Source organism: Herpailurus yagouaroundi, unplaced genomic scaffold (genome assembly GCF_014898765.1).
Source record: "Herpailurus yagouaroundi ecotype Mexico unplaced genomic scaffold, PumYag 67493, whole genome shotgun sequence".
NCBI classification, from domain to species: Eukaryota; Metazoa; Chordata; class Mammalia; order Carnivora; family Felidae; genus Herpailurus; species Herpailurus yagouaroundi.
Genome location: NW_024420301.1, coordinates 1,593,226 through 1,603,627, shown reverse-complemented (window position 1 = coordinate 1,603,627; position 10,402 = coordinate 1,593,226).

Sequence of the window (10,402 nt, the reverse complement as noted above, 5' to 3'; positions counted from 1 at the left end):
GAGAAAAGATGAAAAAAAAAAAAAAAGACCAAAAGCAACAAAGACTAGAAAGGACGAGGAAACATCACCAGAAACTCCAACTCTACAAGTAACATAATGGCAATAAACTCATATCCTTCAGTATTCACTCTAAACATCAATGGACTAAGTGCTCCAGTCAAAAGACATAGAGTACCAGAATGGATAAGAAAACAAGATCCATCTATATGCTGTTTGCAAGAGACCCACTTTAGACCTAAAGACACCTTCAGATTGAAAGTAAGGGGATGGAGAATCATCTATCATGCTAATGGTCGACAAAAGAAAGGCAGAGTAGCCATACTTATATCAGACAATTAAGACTTCAAAATAAAGACTGTAACAAGAGATGAAGAAAGGCATGTATCATAATTAAGGGGTCTATCCACCAAGAAGTCCTAACAACTATAAACATTTATGCTCCAAACGTGGAAAAACCCAAATGTATAAATCAATTAATCACAAACATAAAAAAAACTCATTGATAATAATTCCATAATAGTAGGGGACTTCAACACCCCACTCACAGCAATGGACAGATCATCTAAACAGAAAATCAACAAGGAAACAATGGCTTTGAATGACACACTGGGCCAGATGGACTTAACAGCTATATTCTGAACATTTCATCCTAAAGCAATGGAATACACATCCTTCTCCAGTACACATAGAACATTCTCCAGAATAAATCACATCCTGGGACACAAATCAGCCCTCAACAAGTACAAAAAGATCGAGATCATACCGTGCATATTTTCAGACCACAATGCTATAAAACTCGAAATCAACCACAAGAAAAAATTTATAAAGATAGCAAATACTTGGAGACTAAAGAACATACTACTAAAGAATGAATGGGCTAACCAAGAAGTTAAAGAAAAATTAAACATACATGGAAGCCAATGAAAAAGATAACACCACAGCCCAAAACCCCTGGGACTCAGCAAAGGCAGTCATAAGAGGGAAGTATATAGCAATCCAGGCCTTCCTAAAGAAGGAATAAAGGTCTCAGGTACACAACTTAACATTACAACTTAATGATCTGGAAAAAGAACAGCAAATACAACCCCAAACCAGCAGAAGAAAGGAAGTAATAAAGATTGGAACAGAAATTAATGCTATCGAAACAACAACAACAACAACAACAACAACAAAAAACAGTAGAAAAGATCAATGAAACCAAAAGCTGGTTCTTTGAAAGAATTAACAAAATTGATAAACCACTAGCCAGTTTGATCAAAAAGAAAAAGGAAAGAACCCAAATAAATAAAATTAAGAATGAAAGAGGAGAGATCACAACCAACACAGCAGAAATAAAAACAAGAGTAAGGGAATATTATGAACAATTATACGCCAATAAGATGCGCAATCTGGAAGAAATGGAAAAATTCCTAGAAGCTGAAACTGGAAAAAATAGAAAATACACTACCAAAACTGAAACAGGAAGAAATAGAAAATTTGAGAAGACCCATAACCAGTAAAGAAATTAAATTAGTAATCAAAAATCTGCCACACACACACACACACACACACACAAAAAGAGTCCAGGGCCAGATGGCTTTCCAGGGGAATTCTACCAAACATTTAAGGAAGAGTTAACACTTATTCTCTTGAAGCTGTTCCAAAAAATAGATATGGAAGGAAAAGTTCCAAACTCTTTCTATGAAGCCAGCATTACCTTGATTCCAAAACCAGACAAACCAAAAACACTATAAAAGGAGAACTATACACCAATTTCCTTGATGAACATGGATGCAAAAATCCTCACAAAGATATTAGCCAACCGGATCCAGCAATACATTGAAAGAATTATTCACCACGACCAAGTGGGATTTATACCTGGGATGCAGGGCTGGTTCAATATCCACAAAACAATCAATGCGATTCATCACATCAATAAAAGAAAGGACAAGAACCATATGATCCTCTCAATAGATGCAGAGAAAACATTTGACAAAATACAGCATCCTTTCCTTATAAAAACCCTCAAGAAAGTAGAGATAGAAGGATCATACCTCGAGATCATAAAAGCCATATATGAAAGACCCAACGCTGATATCATCCCCAATGGGGGAAATCTGAGAGCTTTCCCCCTAAGATCAGGAACAAGACAAGGATGTCCACTCTCGCCACTGTTATTCAACATAGTATTAGAAGTCTTAGCCCCAGCAATCAGACAACACAAAGAAATAAAAGGCATCCCAATTGGCCAGGAGGAGGTCAAACTTTCACTCTTCGTAGATGGCATGATACTCTATATGGAAAACCCAAAAGATTCCACCAAAGAACTGCTAGAACTGACTCATGAATTCAGCAAAATGGCAGGATATCAAATCAAGGCATAGAAATTGGTTGCATTCCTATACACCAACAATGAAGCAACAGAAAGAGAAATCAAGGAATCGATCCGTTTACAGTTGCACCAAACCCCATAAAATACCTAGGAATAAATCTAATCAAAGAGTTGAAAAATCTGTACACTGAAAACTATAGAAAGCTTATGAAATAATTTGAAGAAGACACACAAAAAAATGGAAAAAGGTTCCATGCTCCTGGATAGGAGGAACAAATATTGTTAAAATGTCGATACTACCCAAAGCAATCTACATATTCAATGCAATCCCTATCAAAATGCCACCAGCCTTCTTCACGGAGCTAGAACAAATAATCCTAAAATTTGTATGGAACCAGAAAAGACCCTGAATAGCCAAAGCGATCTTGAAAAAGAAAACCAAAGCAGGAGGCATCACAATCCCAGACTTCAAGCTGTATTACAAAGCTGTAATCATCAAGATAGTATGGTACTGGCACAAAAACAGACACTCAGATCAATGGAACATAAGAGAAACCCCAGAAATGGACCCACAAACGTATGGCCAACTAATCTTTGACAAAGCAGGAAAGAATATCCAATGGAATAAAGACAGTCTCTTCAGCAAGTGGTGCTGGGAAAACTGGACAACGACATGCAGAAGAATGAACCAGGACCACTTTCATACACCATACACAAAAATAAACTCAAAATGGATGAAAGACCTAAATGTAAGACAGGAAGCCATCAAAATCCTCGAGGAGAAAGCAGGCAAGAACCTCTTTGACCTTGGCCGCAGCAACTTCTTACTCAACACGTCTCCGGAGGCAAGGGAAACCAAAGCAAAACTGAACTACTGGGACCTCATCAAAATGAAAAGCTTCTGCACAACAAAGGAAACAATCAGCAAAACTAAAAGGCAACTGACAGAATGGGAGATGATATTTGCAAATGACATATCAGATAAAGGGCTAATATCCAAAATCTATAAAGAACTTAGCAAACTCAACACCCAAAAAACAAAGAATCCAATGAAGAAATGGGCAAAAGACATGAATAGACACTTCCCCAAAGAAGACATCCAGATGGCCAACCGACACCTGAAAAAATGCTCAACATCACTCATCATCAGGGAAATACAAACCAAAACCACAATGAGATACCACCTCACACCTGTCAGAATGGCTAGCATTAACACGTCAGGCAGCAACAGATGTTGGCGAGGATGTGGAGAAAGAGGATCTCTTTTGCATTGCTGGTGGGAATGCAAGCTGGTGTAGCCACTCTGGAAAACAGTATGGAGGTTCCTCAAAAAATTAAAAATAGAACTACCCTACAACCCAGCAATTGCTCTACTAGGTATTTATCCAAGGGATACAGGTATGCTGTTTTGAAGGGACACATGTACCTCAACGTTTATAGCAGCAGTATCAACAATAGCCAAAGTATGGAAAGGGTCCAAGTGTCCATCGATAGATGAATGGATAAAGAAGATGTGGTTTATATATACAATGGAGTACTACTCAGCAATCAAAAAGGATGAAATCTTGCCATTCGCAACTACGTGGATGGAACTGGAGAGTATTATGCTAAGCGAAATTAGTCAGTCAGTGAAAGACAAATATCATATGATTTCACTCATATGAGGACTTTAAGACACAGAACAGATAAACATAAGGGAAGGGAAGCAAAAATAATGTAAAAAGAGGGAGGGGGGAAAACATAAGAGACTCTTCAATATGGAGAGAAAAAAGAGGGTTGCTGGAGGGGTTGTGGAAGGGGGGATGGGCTAAATGGGTAAGGGGCATTAAGGAATCTACTCCTGAAATCATTGTTGCACTATATGTTAACTAATTTGGATGTAAATTAAAAAAAATTAAATAAAGAAAACAGGAGTCAATTATAATAAAACTGCAGAAGAGTAAGTGAAAGATTAGTATGGAAAGCCTCAGTTGACTAAGTCAAGAAGGAATATGAACATCAGTCACTTTAGGGGCTTTGATTGTTGGAAGAAAATGAAATACTAAGGCAATATGCCAGGTGTGCAGCAGCAAGCAGCACAGCTGGCAATGTACTTTCAAATTTGAGATTTTACCAGTACCTCCTGAACACTGCTGCATGTACACAAGCCCTTGGATGGCATGGACCTCCACCCTTAGACAAATTGCTCCAAAAAGACCCCATCTGGGCATGAGCACTCTATAATTATCAGAGTGTTTTCAGTAACTAACTGTGTGCCTGCATTTTCATTGTTTTGGATTCTTAGAATTGTAAAACTCACGAAGAAAGGACCTCAATTCTCAGCTCATCCAACAATTAGTATTCTCTCCATAATATTCCCAAAAAGTAATCAAGTAGTCTCTCCTTTAACACCTCCAGTGATGGGGAACACATTTCATCTTTTGCTTGTCCTGAATGTTGTATCTCTTTCATCTACCCTCCCATGACAATTACTGTGTCAGTAACTACTCTAGGTGCTTTACCATCTTAATCTCACTTAATTTCCACTTCATCATCCAATTTTATAGATTATGAAAATGGGGATCAGATACGGAAAATGACTTGTCCAAGGTCACGCTGATGGTGAGTGGCAGAGCTGGGATTTGAGCCCCTAAATGTATTTAACTCTGACGCTCCCTCCATTAGAATTAAGTCTAAGCCAAAATCTGTCTGCCTGTAAATCTTACCCACTGACAGAATTATAACATCCCTTGTTGGGAAGAGGATGTCCTATTTGAGGTACAGTTAGAGACACAAATCTTCTGGATCCCTTTCATCAAAATGAAACCCAAACAAGGCCACATTTCAAAGCCTGACTCCTCAACATGTGGCAGTTAGGCTTCTGCAATGCCAGGTGTCAGTTCTGAGCTTTCTAACCAATAAATATTATGGCCCCTTTCAAGCCCTCATCCTCCATGAGCTCCAACTTTGGGAAATTTGCTCCTCTTTTCATTTCTAAGATGCTTCACTCAACATACATCTCTTGAGTATTCACTATAAGTCAGACTCTGGACTGGGTTCTAGGCAGCCTCAAGATGAATAAGAAGCATCCCAGACTGCAAGACCTCCGAGTCCATCATGGAAGAAAGATGAGAGGAAATAATAACAATATAGGAACAAAGTGCTATTCTAGAGGACTACTGAAGTTGCCCTTGGAGCATGAAGGAAGGAGTGACTGTCTCTGCTTTGCTACTTGAGGAGAGCTTCATAACATCTGGGCTGAAGGATGAGTAGGAAGGCACTGTACAGAAAAGGGGGATATCATATATTCAAATAAATATTATCACTTAGGCATTTAATAGAGCAAAATTTGTGATGTTCAAAACCGAATCCTTGGCTTCCCATTGTACCTTAACTTCTTCTGAGAGTCTTACACAGCTCTGTAAATGGTAGGTCCATTATTCCAACTGATCAGTATAAAACCCTTAGAGCCTTTTTTGACTCCCTCTTTCACATTTTACATGCAATCTATGAGGGAATCGTTTTGGTTATACCTCAGAAAGATATCCAGAATCTCACCACTTCCATTGCAACTACCCTGATCTAAGCCCATCACTGGCTACCTGGGTTATTGCAGTAGCTTCTCAACTGACCTCCCTGCTTCGGTCCTTGCCCCCCACAGACTATTCTCTACACAGCAGTTAGAGTGATCCCTCTAAAACATAAGTATGATTATGTCACTTCTATGTGCAAAATCCACCATTGGCTTTCTAGCACACTCCATGAAGTCAAATTTCTAACAGTGGTTTACAAGACCTTGCATGATCTGTCCTCCCTGTTTCTACTCTGACCTCATCTCCTATTCCTCTCCCCCTCACTCATTCTCTTCCAGTCTCCCTGGATTCCTTGTTCTTCTTGGAATACATAAAGCATTCTTCCACCTTCAGGCCTTTCCCCTTGCTGTTCTCTCTCCTGGGATGTTCTTTCCCCACACTTTGCTCTTTCAGTTCTTTTTGTTCAAGTGCCACCTTAAAAATGAGTCCTTCCCTGATCAAATTATTTTAAACGTCATCTTCATCCTCCAACCACCGCCATCCCATTCACTCAGCATTCTTTACTTCCTTTCTCTGATTTTTTCCCTCTTTTTGTCTTATCATCATCCAACAGACAAAATATTTTATTCATTTCACTTGTGTGTTGTTTGCCTTCCCCTCCTACAATGTAAGTTACATGATGGCAAGGATATTTTACTGTTCTTTGTTTTACCTACTATTATATCCCAGTTCTCAGAAAGGTACTGACACATAATAGGTACTCAATAAATAGCTGATAAATGAATAAATGAATATTGAGATAAAGAGATAGAAGGAAATTGTATAGATGACTTCTATGTCATCATCAGGCCACAACTGAATATCAAGTTGCAGAGATTAAGAATACTCAAAAAGGACCATATTTGCAGGGGACTAGAATGATCTTGGAATATTTTGGATTCAAGAAACCTATGAAACATACAGAAAGAATTGTCCATGGGCCTTCATAATAATGGTATAGGTATTAGGAGGAGTGCAGGACAAAGACTGTACTCATCAAGAAAAGCTAGGCTTTACTGAAATAATGAAGTTCCAAAATTTCAGCAGCTTAGCATAACAAAGCTTGATTTCCAGCTCATACAAGATCAAATCCAAGTCATCAACTCTGTCTTCCACCTGAGGATTCAGGGTCTCAATTACCTCCATCTCTGACATCACCATTTCAACATCTGGCTTTTAGCATCACAAGGGCAAGGGAAGAAAGAGCTTATGGATCCATATAGTGATTCTTAAATATTTGCATTTAATTATCTAGAACTAGTCACACAACCCCAACCAACTGAAAAGAGGCTGGGGAGTACAGGCACCATCTGGAATACTTGATGAACACTACCAACTGTCTCAGAGATCATGGAGAAAAGGACTATTTTGAGCAATTTGGGGAATTATAAGAGTTGCCAACAGATTGAATGTCTTATTATGAATTAGTGCTGTTACCACAAATGTAGATCATATTGAGATCATAAGACTATGTAAAAGAAAATCCCCTGCTCTGGTATGATGCAACCTGAGGGAGGAGCAGAAAGAACATGGTAGAAACACAAGCATGAAATAATTAGGAGACAAAGATGGAGGGTGGGAACAGTGGAACTGTAAAGGAATTGTGGACTGGTGCAGGACTGGTGCAGGTCCTCTGATACGCAGGAGGGCTCTGGTAGTCACATTTAAGAGAAAAGCCCTTCCCAACAGGAACACCTCATAAGGCCACACAGGCTGCACCCTGTGCAACTCCAGGAGCTACCCATTCACCATTTGCACAGAATCCTTGCTTATCATCCCCTGGGAACAGGAGCAGGGGTGCCCAATGACAGCCATCAGCAGCCCCTTTGAGGGGCAGAGTAGCTAGTGGCAGCTAGAACTCCAGTGTAGAAGTAGAGGTCCACCCATTTGTGCATCAAAGCTTCTTCCTTCAGAAGAATCTCTGCCCCCTGTGCTTATCCCACTCTGTTTCAATGAGCCTCTGATGAAGTTCTTTTAGTAAATGTCAGTGGAGCTTTCCTGGATTCAGGGAAACAATTAGATAAATAGAAAGGTTAGTTCACAATTAGACTAAGAGCTAAGGACTCCTGGTGGCTAGAAGTTGTCATTATAGCAGTCTTTCTAGATAGAGATTATGAGAAACCTGATGAGGTTGAAGAAGTGAGGTGAAGCCCCAGAGCTAGGAAGTTGGAATGCACTGGGCTTCCTCTCTGTCTAGATTGTTCCATTAACAATTAAGCATTATTACTATCCAATATTTCAGATGAGCGAACTGAAATTCAGAGGGAGTGCCACATGCTTAGGTAGCTGGTAATGTAGCTCCAATCTAGACCTTCACATTTGTAGTCAAATGCCCTTTGAGCATACTATGCTACAATCAGTTCCGGAGGGGGGGAAAAAAAAAACAGAGTTAGTGGAGCATTTTCCTTATCCCTGCCTTTCAATGCTAAGATGCTATACATTAAAAAGCAGTTCATGCATACTTTGGGGGGAAAGCTGTCATGTACACAAATTGTGAATGCCCAGCAAAAGTAAGAGAAACCTTGAAAACTCAGAATCAAAGTTCCAGAAAGTCCTCTCTTTTTAAGTTAATTTATTTACTTTGAGGTGGGGAAAAGAGAGAAAGGGAGAGAGAGAATCCTAGGCACACAAAGTCTAATGCAGGGCTCAATCTCACAAACCATGAGATCATGACCTGAAATTAAGAGTCAGACACTTAACCGACTGAGCTACCCAGGTGCCCCCAGAAACTCCTCTCTTAATGACACTTGGTTAAAATTAGTGTTGACATATTGCATGCCACAAATGAAGGTAGGTTTACATCTTTGCTGTTGGACAACTTTCTGATTGACTTGGGGTTAGACAACAGACAAAACTTTGCTGCCCTACAAATATCTTCTCTTGGAGAAACGGCTTTCTGTTGAGGGGGGATCAGAGGCCAAATAAAAATGCCCTTCAAGTAGAAGAAATACATTAAGGAATTTGAGCAAAAACACTTGAAATTCCTCTTAGAAACCATTATAGACAGATGTTTTCAACTTAGGTAGTTGTCAGGGAATTTCAGAGGTACAGGAGACCACAGAAGCTCTGATGTCCCTATATGGCCATCCATGACAGGCAGCCATTCAGTATTTGTGTGAAAAGCTCTAGTAACAAATCAGGAGTTCACTCTCTAGAAATACAGTCCATTGCATTTTAGTTCTGTTTGTTACAAGTTTAAAGTCCTGCAGGAATTTAACTGCAGTCCAGCATTAGATACCCCAGTAAGTGAGCACACATGATCAAGACTGGAGGATGTAGTAAGACACCATGAAAAGCACAAAATTATTTATTGTATAAACCTTTCCTTAGAGTGAAACTTTGGGAGAGGGTAAGCAAAATGAAGCCTTTCTACAAAGATTCACTTTATTATGCTTACTCTTAGAAAGCCTTATGTAAGAACATTTCTCCAGCCTCAGAAATCAGCTGCAGGTAACATTTGAGAGCCATAGAGAACATTTGCCTCTTTCATGGCCCATGGGATGAGGAAGGCATAGGAAGGTGTCCCTCCAAGCATGACAGCTGGGAAGAGCTCCTACAAGTCAGCTTGTTCTAAGTAATCCAATTTTAAGAAATACATTTTATTGATTGACAGTGAAGTGGATAACACCTTTATTAAATTGTCTTTCATGGAAGATTTGAGTAAAAGGCATTCTAAAAGCCAGGGTATAGCTCCCATCCCCTTGTCTCAATGTCTCTTGCTTGTACCCTTGATAAGAACCTCATTATCTAACTTTGACAATTATTTGCAACTATTATCGCACTTTCATTATGATGTCTCTAGGACTGGAATTATTTTTATTTATCCTATGAAGGATCCACTGGGCTTCTTAAACTAGTGGGTTCAAATTTTGGGTCATCATTTTCTTCCCCATTTCTTCTCACTCTATCCTTTGTGCCTCTTATCTTTTTTCTTTTTTCCATATAATGTGTTTTCCCCAAGCAGAAATGTGGACAATATCTTGTGACCTATCTTCCAATTCAATAACTCTCTCTTCAGTTGTGTTTCATGAGGTGATACTACCTGTACAAGGCCACTTTAATTTAAGTTCAGGGCTTGAGGTTCCTGGGACCACCTAAGTGAATGCAAGTCCTTGCAGGGGCTGCTTACTTCTGGTTCACCATTATCTTGGAGGTGTATCAAATCTCCCACTTGTTTGGGCCTTGGGCTTCAACTTTTGTCCCTTTTGCTCATGAGGCCACCAAAACCAGAGCTAAGTTTCATAACTATCTTCTGATTACTCAAATGCCCTCAGGGCAAAACTGGCTTCTACTGCTTGACTTACCTCTCTAGGTTCTTATCTTCTACATTTTAGCCTCTTGCTTCATTTTTTTTCAGCTTTACTGAGATATTATTGACATGTAACATATGTAATTTAAAGTGTATAATGGCTTCTGGGTGGCTCAGTCAGTTAAGCATCCAACTTTGGCTCAGGTCATGATCTTATGGTTGGTGGGTTCAAGTCCCACGTCAGGCCCTGTGCTAACACCTCAGAGCCTGGAGCCAGCTTCAGATTGTGTC